Raw genomic sequence first — 19,384 nt, 5'->3', positions numbered from 1 at the left:
GGCTGCGCCCTCGGCTCGCTGAGCCCCGGCGCTCGCTCCACACCCGGGCCACCCGGCCAGCGCAGGCGACACGGCCGCCCGGCAGCGCGGACCCGGACTAGACTCCCCTTCGCTCTTCGGTTCCCGGGGCTTCGCCAAGCTGGACCATGAATCTGGCGCGAGCTTGGCTGTAGGAGCAATTCCGAAGCCGGAGGGAGAGGGCGTCCAGCAGTTCTTCGGTTGCTAAGGTAATTGTAGTTGTGACCAAAAACAATCCCCAGCAAGAGACAAATGGAGGGGCGGCGGGGATGACCCGAGGCAGCCCCGCACCCCTCTCCTCCTTCCCCCGGGTCTCCCGCCGTTCAGACGTGTGGATTTCATCTCCCGGGGTTGGGCGCGGGTCGGCTTCCGAGGCGTGACAGGTGCGGTGCGTGCCTGCGGTTGGGACCGCCGCTGGAGGGGAGCTTACATAAGGGCTTGGGCGAGCTGGCGAGCCGACTTGTGTGGGATGGGCGCAGGTCTGCGCAGGACTCGCTCCCGGCTGCTGGGTGCGAAGCGCGCTCCGCCCGGGACCCCCGAGCCCAGGCGCTTCCAAGCGCTTCCACGGCGCCGGCTGGGCTTGCCGATCGCAGGTACGACTGCGCACCTCAAACGCAAAGAAGTGCCTTCAACTTTTTCTCGGAGGAAGCTGGCGGTTGGTGGTTGGCGGGGGAAGACAGGCGAGGCTTGGTGGTGAGCTTGGTGGAGGGCAGGCGCGGGGTGGCGAGCCTCGGTTGATTTGGGGAGGTGGGGTTCGGGTGCTGCTTAGGAAAGGAAACCCTGAGAATCTTAGATCAGACGGCTGACCGACTGATGGGTTAAGTGTGCAGTCGCTGTCACAGTGACTGGCAGGCTGAGTGGAAAGTGGCCCAGCGAGATCGGGGAAGTGACCCAGAAAATTTAATGTCGTTCAGAATGAGAGCTGCTGTATTTCATTTAACGCAAGAAAAGAAAAAAGAGGGGGCTGATAGAGTGGGAACGTCACTTTCTCTCGTGGAAGACAAGTGGCGTTTTTCTACTGCACAGGGGATTTATTTGAGATCCTCTTATTGACACGGAATCGTCCTCCCTGCATGTGTTATGCTTAGGAGCTGGAAAGACTGAAGCTTGTGATCAATACCTTTGAGCAGCCCCCAGGTCCATCTGCAAAATAAATAAATAAATAATAAACAAACAAATACATAAATAGGATCAGGTGAAATCCAGCAGCAAAACCTTTTCTCTCCCAAGAGAATGAAAAATGGAAGGATAAGAATTGAGTTGGGTGCCCATGTATTTGTAACCCCTCTGTACAGTATTTTCACAATAAAAAAAAAAGAATTGAGTTGGGAAGGTCATACAAGTGTGTGTGTGTGTGTGTGTGTGTGTGTGTGTATCCAAAATTGTCAGACTGGAAGGAAAATCCTGTGTTTAGTTTCATGTAGACCACTAGGCTCTTGCTGAGCAATTTGCATAGATGGGTAATTTTATGGCATCCAAACTAGACTATTGGTGGGAAACTTTCTGTGAGTTGTGTGTTCTTTATTCTTATTCTGAATTTATTGATTTTGCAGTGGGTGTAGGTTTATTTTGTGGAAGAGTGTAGAGGACTAATGGAAACTGGAGACTGGACCGACAGCCTTGTAAGCCAGAGCTTCCACGATTACACTGGCAATATAAATAAATTCTTTGAGTTCTCTGATACTACTATTTGGATAAATTGTTGTGTAAATATGGTGATCTCAGGTACTATTAACTACTTCAAGACTTCTAGTAAGTCATCTTTGCCAGAAAGACCCCGCAGATTCTAGAAATGTCAACTCTAAAGGAAACAATGTTTGGTGGAGTTTTTCCCATAATCTTTGGAGTGATCCTTCTTTCTGATAAAATTTTTTTTCAATTAACATTCACTAAATTCCTGCTGTAGGGAATTTTGATAAAACAATGCTAGTTTCTCATAGAAGCAATCAAGGCCTTCTCCAATGTAACATTATCCCTGAATCTCTTGTGGCAGAAAGTACCTGCTTCTGTACTTAGTTTTGATTTGTGGAATAGGATCTCCAGCATAAAGATTTTTAAGTGAGCAAGCTTTTGAGAAAAGACTCCCCCCCAAAAAAATTAAAGTACTTTGGACTATGGAATTTGCCAATGTTTTATTATCCTGCAGGGAAAATATTTTATGTGAGAGTAGGATCGTTATGTGTCTTCTCATTCTAATTTTTTCCCATGCATTTTATGCTCTGAACTCCTAAGACTTTGCCAGGCATGGCTGAACATTCCGTTTTGTGCCAGGGGTTAAACACCAGGGAGCTTTGAGTAAGAAGCTGTGTGTCACATAAACATTTTTTTTTAATTTTTGAAAGGGATGCTCTTCAAAGATCTCAATGCTGGGATTAATTTTTCCTTCAGCCCCACAGCTTGTCTTAATTCTTAGTGCTTTGAACCTAGGAATGCATTTAACCTCTTCAGTATTCAAGGCCAGCTGGAAGGAATGTATTTACTGAATTTCATCTTCATTGTAACATATGGCATGATATAAATAATTACTATACACACACTGTCCAGCTGTATGGAAAGAAATAGAAATATAAAGTACATCTCTATGTTGAGTGATAGGAATATAACATTTCCAAAATCAGTTTTATGGTTTTTTTTAATTATAAAAAGGTAACATTTATTTAGAACAATCCAGAAAAATAAAAAAAAAACTGAGGATTATCTGTAATCCTCTACAGACAAGTGAGCCTCTATTGACATTTCTTCAATCTACATCCCTCCAGATGTTTATATGAATTACATCTTCATTGTGTTTACCCTCCCCCCAGTCTTCAGATCCTACACATAGAGCTTGAGAAGTGATTGCTGATTTACTAGATGAATTGATAGATCAGACTTCAATTTTAATCTTTGTTATTTTAAAAAAAAGTATGTTCTCTACTTCTTTACTTGTCCCAAACTAGTATTTGCACTTTGAGATGGTAATGTGGATGGCCTCCCATTAGACTTAGGAAACAAAGTGCCCAAGAAATACTGGCCATTCTGGGTGGGAGAACTGGGTTCTGCTTGCAATTTCTCTATCAACTATCAACCATGGGGCCTTGGGCCACTAGGCCTCTGTTTCCTCGAAGGAGAGATGACACATACAGGTTCAGCTCAAACGCCTCTGACTTTTGTGTTGCCTTGACATTTGATGAGGATGATCTTTATTTGAAGAAAGATTATTCAAACAGAGAGCTGGGATTCACCCTGCCTGGAATTGGCCTGAGAATTTACATTTCTAATAATCCCCTAGGTGAGGCCAACTCCACTGCTCTGGTACACTCATGAAGACTACAAAGTAAGCTTCTGGGCCAAAAACTCTTTTCACTTTTTTTTTTTGTTTTTCATCCATCGACCCAGTTCCCAGCAATGTACCTGCCAATAGTTACTCAGGAACCACTGGCTGGTTCAATCAATATTTATTCTATCCATGGAGAGAAACGTTCTCAACTAGTCAAGATAGAAGAGAAAAATCATCTTAAATTTGGGACCATGAAATTTGTAATAAGAGTCATCATTAGTCATGAAGCCCAGTTCTTCAAACTGCAAGGAACACCAAAATGCTTGCAATTAAGCAATTAAAAATAAACATTAAGCCTAATGAGTTCCACAGAATGACTAGGAATACCTGCCTGAGACATTATACACCGTGAAGTTTACTACATGCTCCAGAGTACCTCCCTGAGACCTCTGAGCAGCAACACATTTCCTGCCACATACAGTTAACCCTTCATCGCTCTGGGTTCTGCTTCTGCCCACTCAACTCACCATTGAAGTATTTAGAAATATATTGTGTCTGTACTGAGTAGCTACAAATAGAGTATCTACAAACATTTACATTGTACTAAGTAAGCTAGAAATGGTTTAAAGTGTACGGAAGAATGTGCATAGGTTATATGTAAAGACTGTGCCAGTTATTTTATTATTTAAGTAGTTGTACAAAGGAGCTGCCATTTTACCAAGCAGTTTGTGAATACAAGGCATCTTGATGGATATCACCCTTTCAACTTCTCACCCAGCCCTCCCAATCCACCCCTTCCCTCACTTCTCTTCATTTTGTGGGTTATACATTGAATGCTTGACTGCACTTTCCCCCTTCCCCTCTTCATTGGTCTACCCATCTCCCCTTGACCCTACCCTACCCCATTCAAGTCCCTGCTTCCTGGTGTTGGTTTTGTTGAGCTTTGACTTTGACTTTCTAAGGAATTACACTATTTGAGTTCTCCCTTGAATCTACCATATTTCACTTAATACATTTGTATACACTTGCATACCACCCAACACTTACTTGTATGTTTGTAAACTAATTCTAGCTTCCGCATATGAGGGAAAATTAGCAACCCTTGTCTCTCTGGATCTGACTTACCTCACTTAATGTAATTTTTTCCCAGGTCCTTCCATTTCTTTGCAAATGATACAGTATCATTCTTTCTAGTGGATGAGTAAAATTCCATTGTTGTCATCCAGAAAAAAATGGATTGGAGGAAAGATATTCTATAATGTAATGTTCTTATATATTAATGTCATTATAATTATAACATATAATAATATAATTCTATTATATTCCATAAAAGGACAGAGGAAGTTTGCTAATACTCACCTCATTTACGAAACCAAGAGGTAAAAGAGTCAATGCTATCCCACCCGCCCAAGCTCTCCCACCAAAAGGTACATCAATGTTCATTAGCACCTAGGAGAGAGATCACCATTTTATGATTGAGGAAACTAAAACCCAAAGAGACAAATTAACCAGAATAAGTACCACAGCTAGCAGTAACATCAGAAATCAGACCCAGGCTCGCTTGATCCTGAAGGAACGTGCTTTTCACTTCCCTCCCTGGACCCCTCTTGGGTGTTGGAAAGTCAGATTTTTGGGAATTCCAGTTGGCTGCGGAAGAACTTAGAACTTTCATTCATCTTTGTGTGGCTACTTGTCGAATGGAAAATCAATCCTTTCCTTCTACTTAGGTGCTGGAGACATAGTGCACACCCCTATTTTATGCATGGAACCACTAAAAGGTGAATGTGAATAAATTAGGTGCACCTTTATCTGTGGCTGTTAAAGTTAGTTGTGGCAGAGACTGTCTCAACTTCTCTAAAATGCTTTGGAGAAAACATCAAAGGAGAAATCTGCATATCCGCCCTCCCCAGGAGGCTCTTCTTATCCAAGTGGAGCCCACTAAGGTGAGTTCTCCGGGGAGAGTGTGCACTAGCTTGGACTCTTTGCAAGTCCTCAAGACACCCGTAGTGCACTCCTTGAGACCCTGCTAGATCACAACCTGGATAGACTCCTATTGGTTGTTCTTAAAGAAGCACCTACAAAAACCTGTTCGTTGTGTTTTTGAACCTCACTTCCTCATCTGCAAAATAAGAATAAAAGTTAATTCTGCAGTGTGTGAGACTGAAGACAGATCAGCGGTAGTGCAGAGGCAGAAGAGGTAGAAGCCGCTTGAGGAAATGGAACAGTCACACCCAAATGTTTTCCAATAATTCCAACAAGTGTTTCTGAAAAGAACATCTTCCAAGGTAATGGTTCCTTTTTGTCTTTTTCCCAAAGACTTGCTGTATCAGTCTAGTCTCTCTACCATTGAGATTTGAAGAAACTTGTGGAAAGCAAGTAGACCAGATATCTAGGTGGAATAGGGCACTACAGGACAGACCTCTTTGTGAAAGGCAAGGGTTCTATCATAAATAGCCATTAGGGCTATTTATCAGCAATGGAAAGAGAAGTGAAACACTATTCATGCTGCTGCATTGGTACCTCTTGAGCCAGTTGTGACCCACTCCTGAAACTGGTCCATGGTTTGTTTATTTTTTTTCCCTCTAGATATAGGTATTTCTTCTTCTTTTTTTTTAAATGTTTTTATTGTGAAAATACTGTACAGAGGGGTTATAATCACATGAGCAAGGTAATGAGTACATTTCTTTCTTTTTTTTGGGGGGGGGTCCAGTCGTGGGGCCTGAACTCTGGGCCTGGGTGCTGTCCCTCAGCTCTTCAGCTCAAGGCTAGCACTCTACCACTTAAGCCACAGCGCCACTTCTGGCTTTTTTTTTCTTTTTGCTTATGTGGTGCTGAGGAATCGACCCAGGGCCTCAGGCATGCAAGGCAAGTGCTCTACCACTGAGCCACCTTCCCAGCCCCATGAGTACATTTCTTATCAAGCATTGTTGCCTCCTCCTTTGTTTTTCCCCTACCATCCCTTCCCTCCCACCTCCACAACTACATCTTCCACCCTCCCTGCCTAAATTGTAAAGTTCGTTTTTTGACATAGCATCTTGTACATCTCATTGTTGCAATGGGTCAACCTGTATCCCTATTTAAACAATTTGTTTTTTACCTTCCATTCCCCAAATTATACCAACATCAAATACAGTGAAAACAGGGGTTATACCGTGGGGGAGGGACATACAAAGCAACAACAACAACAAAAATCACATGGTACCTTATAAATATGTTAGAAACGATAGCAAGAAATAAACCCTTGTGTCCTTATCTTGGGGTTCATTTCGTTTAACATCATCTTATCTGACCTTTTCTGCTTGTCTCAAATATATACTAGTTATTGCAAATAAGGGAAACCATGGGACCTATGTTTCTTTGCGCCTGGCTTACTTCACTTAATATAATTTTTTCCAAGACTAGGTATTTCTTACAGTGCCTGGGACTTAGTAGGAGTTTGGTTAATGTGACCTGAGTTTTTGACTTGCAGCGGTGGGTGCAGTTAATAGGAGAAAGGATAGATTAGCTGGGATGGATGCCTGACTGGTATAGGAAGCATGAACAGATTAGCTCAGAAGTGGGTGCGAGGGGCAAATGCTATAACCCTTGGCTTCTTGCTTATTGGACCCACTTCTGATCTATTACAAGGTGAGACTTACAGTCTAGTATCTAAATATGTGTTTGTCTCCCTTAGTGGGCTGTAAGGTGTCTGTTTGTTTTGGTCTGAGTCTTAATTTTATCTCCGTCTCCAGCATGAGGTCACACACATAGTGAATGGTTTATAAAAATCAGTTTACTAAACAGAATAGTGACCCCAAGCTGTGGATCTGTCAGAGTGGTGTGCTATTCTTACAAAGTAAGGATCTGCTTCAGTAAAGATTCCTGTAGATCGAAGCCTTTAACAGCAGAGAGGTGGCATTACTTCCAAGAGAAAGTATTGAAACAGGAAAATAAGCTTTGAAACTAATGAAGAAATTAAAAAAGAGATTTGGCCCTTGCCCTTAATGCCAGAGAATTATCAAGTGATGAAGCCCAGGTTTAAGCACACATATGTCAATAAATTTTACACACACACACGTATGTGTGTGTGTGTGTGTGTGTGTGTGTGAGAGAGAGAGAGAGAGAGAGAGAGAGAGAGAGAGAGAGAGAGAGAAGGAGTCTTGCTATGCTATGTTATGTTGCCCAGGCTAGTCTTGAACTCCTGGATTCAAATGTCACAGTATCAAAAACTATAGACATTTGTTAGTAGGCCTGGCTTAAACTCAGATTTTTATCCGCCTCCAAAATCTTGAGTTTCTTTGATATATCACAAAATGGGGAGTAACAAAGACCCTACCCTCAAGCTATTTTTGGTCCTCTTGGAATGATGATAGAAATAACTAGAAAATTAATGATAAAAGATGTTAAATGAGTATCTAGAAAAAACTTACTGCAAGTTTATGTCATATCAGATTTTGTAGCAAAGAATTTTAAAGGCAAGAAACAATACAATTCAGTTCAGAATTAGAGAGTTTGTCCTATCGTCAGATGTGGAAGAGACAGCCTTTGGGAAATGGGAAGAAATTTTATAGGTAAAGAGTGGAATAACAGCAAGATATTGTTTTCTTTTGATGGGAATGGTTGACAGTGGCTGACATTAAATCCATTAATGTTTACTTTTAGAGTAAGAACTAATCTAATGGGCTGGGGATAGAGCTCAGTGATAGGTTCTCATATTTACCTGGCACAAGATCCTGGATTAGTCCTTAGCAAACTCACACACACACACATACACACATGCACACACACATGCACAGAGAGAAAGAGAGAGAGAGAGAGAGAGAGACAACCAAACAAAAACAAAACAACTAAAGCCTTCAAAATCAAAGTCATTCCAGCAAAAATGGTAGCTCTGGGGTTGGAGCCATGGCTCAAGTGGTAGAGTACCAGCCAATAGGGGAAGCATCAGATACTGAGCGTGAAAGCCAGGTTTGAAAAAGAAAAATGGCAGCTGTACCTCCTGATTCTACTCATTATCATTTATTGTCCCCATTACTATTTTTTCTTCCTATGCTGTTGCACACTGTGTATCCATGTGGACATCTTGTGTCCTTTCCCTAAGCATATATGTCCAGGAAGTGGGGACTCTGTCTTATTTCCTGTTCTAACATCAGCATCTGTGGTATTCTGGTTCATAGTACTTAACCAAGATTTTCATTTATTGTGGAATAAACGCTAGAAGGAGAAAGTTAGTTAGTTGCAAACTCAAGTACTTAGTGGGACTGATTGAATAAAGCAAATGAGGGGGATGAGTGAGGAAATTTAAGTTGTAGATGGTTATCTGGTTGTGGCCTCCAGGGCTGGGAAGGCATTGGGGAAAAGTGAGGACCATGTTAAAATAAAGGGTATGGGCTGCTCCAAAAGTCCTATTGTTGGCCTGCTTGTAAACTATTTTAAATCAGCAACTAATTCCAATTAAGAAAAAAAAATCGTATAGTTCCACCGGGCATAATCTAAGAGAAACTTTGTCTGAAATGCTCCTTTTATCTATCTGTGTTGGCCAATCTAATCTGTTTGTGACCTCTCTAGTAAAAAAGACAACAACTTAAAAAAATATGCAGTGTATATTATCTTAAACTGCTATGTAAGTGCTACTGTGTTCAGATTCCAAACCAAGCAGGAAGATGGTCATTATTCTGCTGACCGTACATCCTAATTCAAAGACTGATTCAGCAGCTGCATAGAAATAGAAAGGACACATTCACAAAGAAGAACTATATCGATTGTATTGTAGACTTTTTAGGGGAAGGCATCTTCATTTTTAATGCAACAGGTAGTTAGGAGGTGGCTGTTGGCTTCTGTTTATATGCAGGAGTCTGGGTCATAATACAAAGCAGATCAGCACTATTGGTCCGCTTCTTGCTCCCCCACAGAATAGAGTTGGGAAACCTCTGATTTAGAGGGTATTACAGGGAGAGGGTACTGGAAGCCCTCTTGGGAGCAGTAGTCATCTCTTCCCTGGGTGTAGAGGTTCCTTTCCCTATTGCAGTTAGCTACAGTCTCTACTGTTCCTCTTGACTCCTTATTTGGACCAAGCTGTGAGTCCTATAACCCAAGATCCTTCTGGATGATGGTTAATAAAATATGGCTCGTATGTTTAAGAAACTTAGAGTTTTATTGAGGGGGGGGAGATAAGACGATATGTAAGGGGCATTAAAAAAAGAGCATTGGGGAGAGCTACCTCCAGGCTGAGCGCTTTCACTGAAGAGGTTGAGCAAGTGTGTTGAATGTTGGAGGACTGGAAGGTCTGAAGCCTGGAGAGATGTGACCAGCCACCCGGGTAGCAGGGCACAGGAGTGTGCATGAGGCATGCCAGTGTAAATAAAAGGATAGAAGAGCTAAAATACAAGGAGTATACAGGGAATATGTAATACCCCCTTGCTGAGAGTTGGGTTGTTAAAAAATTTTTCTGACAGGAGAAGTCTGCATTGAAGAACTTAAAAATATGTGAAACAGGGACAAAGGAAATCTTGATTGTTAGCAAAAGTGTTTCTCTGTGTGTGTGTATGTCCAAAACATATATAAAATAAATATATAAATATATTTGTATATAAAACAAAACCCCAAGCTAGGCACCGGTGGCTCACACCTGTAATCCTAGCTACTCAGGAGGCTCAGGAGGCATAGATCTGAGGATCGTGGTTCAAAGCCAGCCTAGGCAGGAAAGTCTGTGAGACTTTTATCTCTAATAAACCACTAGAAAACCGGTAGTGGTGCTGTGGCTCAAGCAGTAGAGTGGTTGCCTTGAGCTGAAGAGCTGAGGGACAGTGCTCAAGCCCAGAGTTCAAGCCCCACGACCAACCAAATAAACAAAAAGCAAAAAGAAAAAACAAAAAAGCTCCCAAATATATAAATAACTAATATATATGTATATATATAACAAAAATCCAAACATATAAATAAATAAATGTTTGGGTTTTTAAAATTTTATTTATTTGTAGGTCCCAAACATTTATTTATTTATATGTTTGGATTTTTGTTATATATATACATATATATTAGTTATTTATATATTTGGGTTTTTTTTTCTTTTTGTTTTTTTTGGTTGGTCATGGGGCTTGAACTCTGGGCTTGGGCGCTGTCCCTCAGCAATTCAGCTCAAGGTGAGCACTCTACTGCTTGAGCCACAGCACCACTGATGGTTTATGGGAGATAAGAGTTTCTTGGACTTTCCTGCCTCGGCTGGCTTTGAACTGGATCCTCGGATATCAGCCTCCTGAGTAGCTAGGAATACAGACGTGAGCCACCAGCACTTGGCTGGGTTTTTGTTTTTTATGCCAGGCCTGGGGCTTGAACTCAGGGTCTGGGTGCTGTCCTTGGGTGTTTTGCTCAAGGTTAGCACTCACTCTACCATGTGAGTCACAGCTTCACTTCCAGCTTTTCAGTGACTTATTGGAGATATAAGCCTCAGGGACTTTCCTGCCTGGGTTGGTTTTTGAACCCTGATCCTCAGATCTCAACCTCCTGAGTATCTACGGTTAGGAATGAACCTCTGGTGTCCAGCCTATTTGTCACATTTTGTGCTAGTAAAATGAGAAATTAGAAGTGTACAGTGAGTGACATTTTACTCACCTTATACTGATAATGTAAGTGTTCCAGCAAGTCTGCAGCTACATCCTTTACTTTTCCAGCATCTTCCACCCCAGCAGGGAAATGTGGCATGAAGTTTTCTTGTATCTCAGTCCTCACCCGGGCCCATGGGCAGACTCCTCTGGTGTCAAGCTCTGTCCCAGCATTCTGTGCCTTTCAGACTTTCTTGATGAGAAAGGTTGGCTGCTGATGCCTGGGTCTCCTCATTCTGTAAGGGTGCAGTAAATACATCACTGTTTGAGCTTTATCAGAACTTACTCTGCCTGACTCATTAGGAACTTCCCAGCTTCACACCCCTGTACATAGGATATTCAGCATCAGACCAAAGCATATGCTGTCAGTTCTAGGTTCTGATTTTTTGGGCGGCTGGGGAGTGGGCTTCCTTTAGCTTTCCAAAGCTCCTCTGCAAAAGCCATTTCCCCTGTTTTTGTCTCCTGCAGCCACCCCTTCCTCATTTTCAAGCATCAGTTTCTGATCTCCAGTTGCTTATATTCCCAATATTCCTTAACATGAACGACCAGTGGGCTATCAAAAACACAAACCAGGCACCAGTGGCTCACGCTTGTGACCCTAGCTACCCAGGAGGCTGAGATCTGAGGATCGTGATTCAAAGCCAATCTTGAGAGGAAAGTCTATGAGACTCCTATTGCAATGAATCACCAAAAAAATACAGAGGTGGAAGTGTGGCTAAAGTGTCAGAGTGCTCGTCTTGAGCAAAAAGAAGCTCAGAGACAGCATCTAGGTCCTAAGTTCAAGCCTCAAGTCTGGTGAGCACAGGCAGGTTTTCTGTGATTGAGACTGTCTATGTTGTTGATGCATGAAGATGAACAGTAATTGATTGGACTAGAAACACAAGTTGGGAGCCAGTCCTTGGAAGGAATTGAATGCCACAAATAAATGAAAATGGTAGTGGTAATGACAATGATTCGGGCTCATTTAAATACAAGATCCTACCACCTCACTCCAGTTAGAATGGCAAAAATCAAGAACTCTAACAACAACAGATGCTGGAGGGGATGTGGACAGAAGGGAACCTTACTGCATTGTTGGTGGGAATGTAAACTTGTTCAACCACTTTGGAAAGCATTATGGAGGTTCCTCAAAAGACTTCACATAGAACTCCCCTATGACCCAGCAATCCCACTTTTGGGCATTTACCCAAATGTTTACAAACAAGACCACACTAAAGCTACCAGCACAACTATGTTTATTGCAGCATTATTTACCATAGCTAAGATATGGAACCAACCCAGAGGCCCCTCAGTAGATGAATGGATCAAGAAAATGTGGTATATGCACAATGGAATTCTATGCCTCCATCAGAAAGAATGACATTGCCCCATTTGTTAGGAAATAGAAAAACTTGGAAAAAATTATATTAAGTGAAGTAAGCCAGGCCCAAAGAAACATAGGTCCCATGGTTTCCCTTATTTGCAATATCTAGTATATGTATGAGTCAAGCGGAAAAGGTCAGATAATGTGATGTTAGGAAAATGAACCCTTAGGTATGTATTTTAATGTTTTTTTCTTTCATGCATTTGTTTCTAATGCATTTACAAGATTATTTCTTTGTTGCCTTGTATGTCCCTCCCCCACAGTATAACCCCTGCCCTCACTATATTTGATGTCAGTATAACTTGTGGAGGAGATGTGGAAAAACAAGTCGTTTAAGGATACAGGTGGACCTGTTGCAACAATGAGAAGTACAAGTTGTCATGTCCAAAACGAGCTTTACAACGTTGGTGCGGGGGGGGGAAGGGGGGGAAAGGAGAAGGATTGGGATTGGGGGGGGGAGGGGGGAGGCTGGGAAGGGATGTGAAGGGTAAACAAAGGAGGAGGCTGCAATGCTTGATAAGAAATGTACGCATTATCCTGCCCATGTAATTGTAACCCCTCTGTACAGTATGTTCACAAAAAAATAAAATAAAATACAAGATCCTTATTCTCAGAGCCCCCTCCCCCAAATCCAACAATATCCCAATAGAACTGAAGCAAAATTCAAACCTTTCAAGCAAAAAATAAGTAAATACATTTATTTGACCATCTAGCTGAGGATTCAAGCTAAGGCTGGATCCAGGAACTTAAGCAATACCATCAGCACTCTTCCTTGACGTCGGGGCTTGAACTCAGGGCCTGGGTGCTGTCTCAAAGTTTTTTGTGTTCAAGGCTAGTGCTTTCACTTGAGCCACAGCTCCATGAGAGGCTCACAGACTTTCCTGCCTAGGGTTGGCTTTGAACTGTGATCCTCAAATCACAGTCTTCTTGAATAGCTAGGATTATAGGCGTAAGCCACTGGCACCTGACCTATTATTCATTTTTAGCCTGATTTCTAACTACCAATTATGTTCTCATTTTGGAAATATATACTTTTCATTTAAGAGCATGTATATATGTACTCATTTTTTTCTGCTGGATTCTTATACAGCATTGTTTAACAGACTCAGCCATATTGCGATGTGTAGTGATTATTCATTCATTTTTTATTGATATGCAGCATTCTCCATGGTGATACTTCACTGTACACATTTATGCACCTACTATTGGTGGAAGTTGGCGGACATTTGTAATTCAGTCACATTATGAATTTTGCAGCTTCAAACATTTTTGAACGTGCTTTATGGTAGACATACAAATGCATTTGTATGTTTGGCATACACCTGACTTGATTCTTAGAATTTTAGATTGTACATATATGTTCAGGTGTAGTTGGCTTATAGGAAGGGTTTTCATGAGTGGTTGTACCAATTTATATTATTGTTATCAGTCAGGTGATCAGACATATTGGGGTATGTTTGTGTGCTTTCTAGTCTATTCTATTTCCCTATTTGTTCTTTTTAATGCTGATATCATACCTTCATTATTTGCACTTTATAGCGGTCTTGTTGTCTGGTAATGGATGTCCTTCAGCTTTGTTCTAACATAAGCATAGTCTAGTTATTCTTAGCCATTTGAATTATGGAATCAATTTTAAAATAATCCTTTGAGGGGACTTTGATGGCGTTTGCATTAAGTCTAGTTCAAATTGGAAGTAAATAAATGTCATTAACAGTGGGGACTATTTCCATCCATTAATATGCCACATCCCTCCATTTATTTAGATACTTTATTTCTGTTGTATTTTTGTATCCCTTGTTGTAAAGATATTGATCATCTTTTAAGAGATATCTATTACTATTATTTGAAGTTATTTATTGTTGTTAGAAGTGATGCCTTTTAACACCATATCATGTTTCTGTATATGTTATATATAAAAATCATATTTCTATAAAATTGGTGTTTTATCTATTGACCTTATGTACAGTGACTTTGTTAACTTCTTAATTGTGATAGTTGTGTATAGATTACTATGGATTTTCTATATGCACAATTCAGTTACCATCAGAACAATTTTTACCCTTTCTTTTCTAATCATTGTGATTTCTATTTCCCTCCCTCTCTTTTCCTCCCTCCTCCCCCCTTCTTTCTTTCCTTCTTTTTTCTTTCTTTCTTTCCCAGTCTTGGGACTTGAAATCTGGGCGTGGGTTGCTGTTCCTGAGCTTCTTTTGCTCAAGACTAGTGTTCTACCACTTCGAGATAAGAGACTCATGAACTTTCCTGCCCAGGCTGGCTTCAAACTGGGATCCTCAGATCCTGAGATCTGAGTAGCTAGGATTACAAGTGTGAGTTACCAGCAACCAACTCTATTTCTTTTTCCTATGTTTTACATGGACTAAGACCTCTAACATAAGGCTGAGTAGCAGTGGCAAAAGTGTGCTTCCTTCTATATTTCTAATCTCATTGGGAAACTTTCTTTTTGAGATGGTGTCTTACTATGTAGCTCAGGGTGGCCTACAGCTCCTAATTGTTCCTCTTCAGGTTCCTGAGTGCTGGGATTCAAGTGTGCATCTCAGTGGCAAAGTTTTAAAGTTTGCCTACGAGGTATGATAGTTGCTTTAAGTATTTTTGTAAATGTCCTTTTCCAGACTCAACAAGCCCAGTCACATTCAGAAAATGCTAAGCCTATTATCATGAATAGAGATTGACTTTGACCAAATGCCTAAAGCAATAATTAAATTGTGGAATATCAGACTCCTGTTTTTCTGTTATTTATTTATTTATTTTTAAATTCTTGAACCACTATGTCTTCTTTGCTTCAGGAGGTTTTTTTTTTCTTTTTTTTTTATCCAGAATTTCTAGATGTTCTTGAGGGTTGGTCAGTTGTAGGCAGATCCTCATGGTCAGAAATGGTACATTCTAATCAGACTATTTTTGTACATGTAATGCTGTAAAACAGCCCTCTCAGGAACTCTTCAATTGTTATTTCCATGACTGAGATAGCTTCTGGCTGTTGAGCTTTATGAACAGATTTTTCTTTTGTTAAGTTTTGCTGTCTGAAGAAGAGAAAAAGCCTATTGCTTTTATGCCAAGTGTGGCATAATAGGGTTTTTGAAGGGATGCACTCTGTATTACATAGAAGGGCTTAATTTTAAGGTATCCACATACTGATTTTACCTGCTTTTCAAAAGAAAGAAAACAATGAAATCCCAAAGAATAAAGATGATATTATTATTTTTTTTAATCATAAGAGAAGAAAAAGACCATGGTAATACCTGAGATCACACCATCCTCTTTATCTCTTAGTCATCCCCTTATTGAGTATAAAAATTGGCAAGTGTCTCTGTCACTCCTACTTCTTCTCTAGCAGTCACACAATCTTTTCATGTAAAATGAGAGAATAATAAAGTGTGTCGTCTGCAGGCCCTACAGGCAAGAGCATTTGAAACTACAACCTTGATTCCATCCTTACAAGAGAAGCATTTGAGATCTCCAGCCCCAAGTTCTCTTGCAGTCTCTGTTACTGACCATCAAAGAGAGATTAGAGTACAACTGGACCTTCCCAGGACTCAGGGTCATCTTCTGAAAAATAAAACATTTGTGCTTGTTTTTTCGGACATAAACTTTTTTTTTAAGTGCCAAGGACTACATAGTCAATACCTTGAGCTTGCAGTTATTTGGTTCTGTATTGCAAAAAGCAATGACAAAGAAGCAAATAAAGGGACATTTATAAAGTTTTATTTATGGACACAAATTGAGCTTTGTATAATTTTCATGTGTCATAAAATATTATCCTTTTAATATTTTTCAATCACCAAAGAACCATTTCTTGGACACAGACCTTAGGAAAACAAGCAGCTATAGTGTCCCATGGACTTTAGTTTGTTAATCTTTGAACTAGTTGAATATCAAGAGTTATTTCAGAGTTCTGTTAGGCTTTGATATTCTGTCTTTTTTTTTTTCTGCCAATCTTGGGTCAGGGTCTCGGCACTGCCCTGAGCTGCTTTTGCTCAAGGCTAGCATTCTACTACTTGAGCCACAGTGCCATTTCCTGCTTTTTCTGTGTATGTGGTACTGAAGAATCAAATCCAGGGCTTCATGAATGCTAGGCAAGCACTCTACCACTAAGTCACATCCCCAACCCTGATATGATAGTCTTTAAAAGTATTTTTCTGGTTGGGTACTGGTGGCTCATGCCTATTATCCTCGCTACTCAGGACACTGAGATCTGAGAATCATGGTTTAAATCCAGGCCAAGCAAGAAAGCCCAGTCCAGGAGACTCTTATTTCTAATTAACCAGCAAAAATCCAGAAGTAGAGCTATGGCTCAAGTGGCAAAACAGTAGCCGTAAGCACAAAAGCTCAGGGACAGTGCCCAGGCCCTGAGTTCAAGCCTAGGACCATCACTATATGTGTGTGTATTATAAATATAGTATGTATAAATATATTAATTTTTATCCAATTAACATTGTTCAGAAGGGTCTATTTGTTTCTTGTAGATGAACTAACATAAAGAATATATAAGACTTTTTGAGGCAAAGCTTCACTCTAAAGCTTAGACCTGTCTTAAATTTGAGATTCTCCTGTCCCAGCATCCTATATACTAGGATTAGACATATGCAGCAACACTCCTGGCTAAAGATTTTTGTTTTACCTTTATTTCTTTTTTGATACTTGCGCCTTCTTTTTGTATATACAAGTGTCTGATTTGTACAATTTTCCTTTGCCTGAAGAATTTCTTTTAGCAGTTTTTTTACCCCCATCACAAATCTGCCAGTGATGAACTTCCTTGTTTTTAGCAAAATCTTCTGAGAATGTCTATTTTTGCCACTTTTGAGTGCGAATTTCACTAGATGTGGAATTCTTAGGGAGTGTTTTCCTTTTCTTTCATTTTTAGTATTTCAAGCTGCACTCTTGCTTGTGTGGTGTTTGATGGGAAAGTCTTCAATTCCTATCCTTGTTATATGGGTAAGGATCTGGTTCCTTCAGAATTTCTCAATGTGTGTGTGTGTGTGTGTGTGTGTGTGTGTGTGTGTGTGTGTGTTCAATTTGAATGCAAGGGTCTAAGAGTTATTTTTTTTCCTTCCCCCCATTTATTCTGATCAGTGTTTCTTAATTTTTCTGGACTTGTGCTCTAGCCTATGTTATGAAGTTTGAAAAGTTTCCAGTCATTATTGATTCAAATAGTTTTTCTCCTTTCTCTTTCTTCTCTGGACTCCTGATTATACTTGTATTACATCTTTTGATATTGTTCCCCGATTTTTAAATATTGTTTTGTTTTTCTTCATTCTCTGTGTCTGGCTCTGTCTCTCTCTCTCTCTCTCTCTTAGTCTGGAAATTTTCTTTGGCCTTCAAGCTCCCTGATTCGTATTTTTGACTATTTAGAATATGCAGAGCAGACCAGGGAGAGCAGGCTCCATGTGTTGCAGGGATTTTGAGTTTGTAATATCTCCTTTGAAAAGGAGCTTATTGTTGTTTTATTGTTTTTTAAATTTCATGTCTCTGCTTTATCCACTTAGTTTTTTTAATTAAAATCTTTAAAGTTTAAATATAGTTCTTTAAATTTTTCTGTCTATTAATGGCACCAGTAATTCTAACATCTGTGACATATCTGAGTCTCAGTCTGATGGATGCTGATCTCCTCAGAATGTGTTTTTCCTGGCTTGTAGTTTTCCATTCAAAGCCATTCATTATGTCCTGTGAAGCAGAAATTGAGGCAAATAGGCCTTTAGTGAGAGACTTCATTCTGGTGAGGAGTTGGGCTGCATTGAGTATTCTCTGTTGCTGTAGAGGTCAAAGACTTTGAATTTTGCCAGTGTCTTTGCTTTTGTTTCGTCTCTGATTTTTAGGTTTTTCCTAAGTAGTCTTCCTTAGGGAGTATGGTATTAGAGACCTCTTCTGTTGGTGTGGTTACAGGGTCCAAGTGAGCAGGAATTTCCTATAGCCACCTTTAAGAGCAAAACTAAAATACTTTCCCTTTAGTAAATGCAGCACAACTTTCCTGTGTAAGAGAAAGGAAAGTCCAGAACATGGTGGCATAGCTGAGACTGTATGAACATGAGGGTTGAAGGACGTGTCTCTCCTGACTTCCATTACTTCAGTGGGTTCTGAAATAAGCTACCAGCCGGGACTAAATGTTAAGTAAGAAGAAGGTGATATTGCCAATGCAGAAAGGACAAAAGGAAAGTCAGCTGGAAAACATTTTCTGGTTGGTGAGTAGTGTTGACTACTTGTTTCAAGTTTGTTGGCATGAACTTGAAATGCAGCTAGTCAGGATGGTTGTGGAACTTCCTCTCTGCTTTGAAGTTCATCTGCTTGGATGTGAACTTGGAGGTGGTGGGTGTTTGGGTTCCATCATTGATAGAGCTTTGCCAGAACAGCAAGATATGGAAAGGATTTGTGGGAGCAGAGAGATTACAACAGTGTGACTTCACAATGGAATTACAGAGAGAAGAAAGTGAAGGTGGAGGGAGAAATGGCCACAGGTAGTACAAAGGCTGTAGGGTTGGCAATGAATGCAGAATAAGTGAGTTGGAAAGTGGGCACATGGGGGGGCAGCGCTTGTTATAGAATTCAAGGTGAGACAGTCAGATACAGCTGAGGGAGAAATAGGTTCAGGCAGGGAAATAAAGGAACTGAGAAGCATTTTTTCCCATAAGCCCTTGACTCTGATGTTGAAGTTACGGAGATCAATGAAGGAGTTAGGGATGCAGAAGGAAATCTGAGAGCAACCATCTACTAGCAATGAAACCACTTCAGTAGGAGGGAGGAGGACCACCACAGTGAGGGTGGGTGGAAAGATATCTGTCACGAGAGCAGAGATTTGTGTAGGGAGGAGAGAGGGAACAATGGAGAGCCTGGAGAATGCCTGCCTTATTTCCCGGTCTGGAGAGACAGGAAGTTTAGATGCGGGGGCTACCAGGGAGAGAATGTCTTAAAGGAGGGTAGATTTCCCTAAGGTGGTAGGAGGTCATTGCTGAGAGTAGAGGTGGAGGACACTGTGGACATGGCTATTTTGTCTACAGGAGAAGAATTCAAAGGTGGAGAGAGAATTGGCAAGGGGCTATGAGTGTGGTTCTGGTAAGAGAATTCCCTGGTGAGCCAGGACTTCCTGCAGTTGTTATAGCGACTGAGTGCAGGACCATGAGGCACAACATCCTGGGTTGAGTGACAGGGAGGGGGGGA

General features: G+C 40.8%; 1 protein-coding gene across 2 annotated transcripts in view; it reads left to right on the top strand.

Moving 5' to 3' along the window:
• Nucleotides 1-59: 59 nt before the first annotated feature.
• The window catches only part of Rgs6 (regulator of G-protein signaling 6), a 486,793-nt gene continuing 467,468 nt past the window's right edge, over nt 60-19,384 (top strand). Inside the window, exon 1 of one of the 2 annotated variants that reach the window (XM_013017123.1) lies at nt 60-227. The gene's annotated coding sequence lies outside the window, so the exon portion shown is untranslated. Of the gene's footprint in view, nt 228-554; nt 612-19,384 lie in introns of those variants that run through there. The other variant, XM_013017129.1, reaches the window with a different exon arrangement.

This window comes from Dipodomys ordii, unplaced genomic scaffold (genome assembly GCF_000151885.1).
Source record: "Dipodomys ordii isolate 6190 unplaced genomic scaffold, Dord_2.0 Scaffold2, whole genome shotgun sequence".
In the NCBI taxonomy this organism is placed as follows: Eukaryota; Metazoa; Chordata; class Mammalia; order Rodentia; family Heteromyidae; genus Dipodomys; species Dipodomys ordii.
This window is presented reverse-complemented; position numbering and strand designations above follow the sequence as displayed.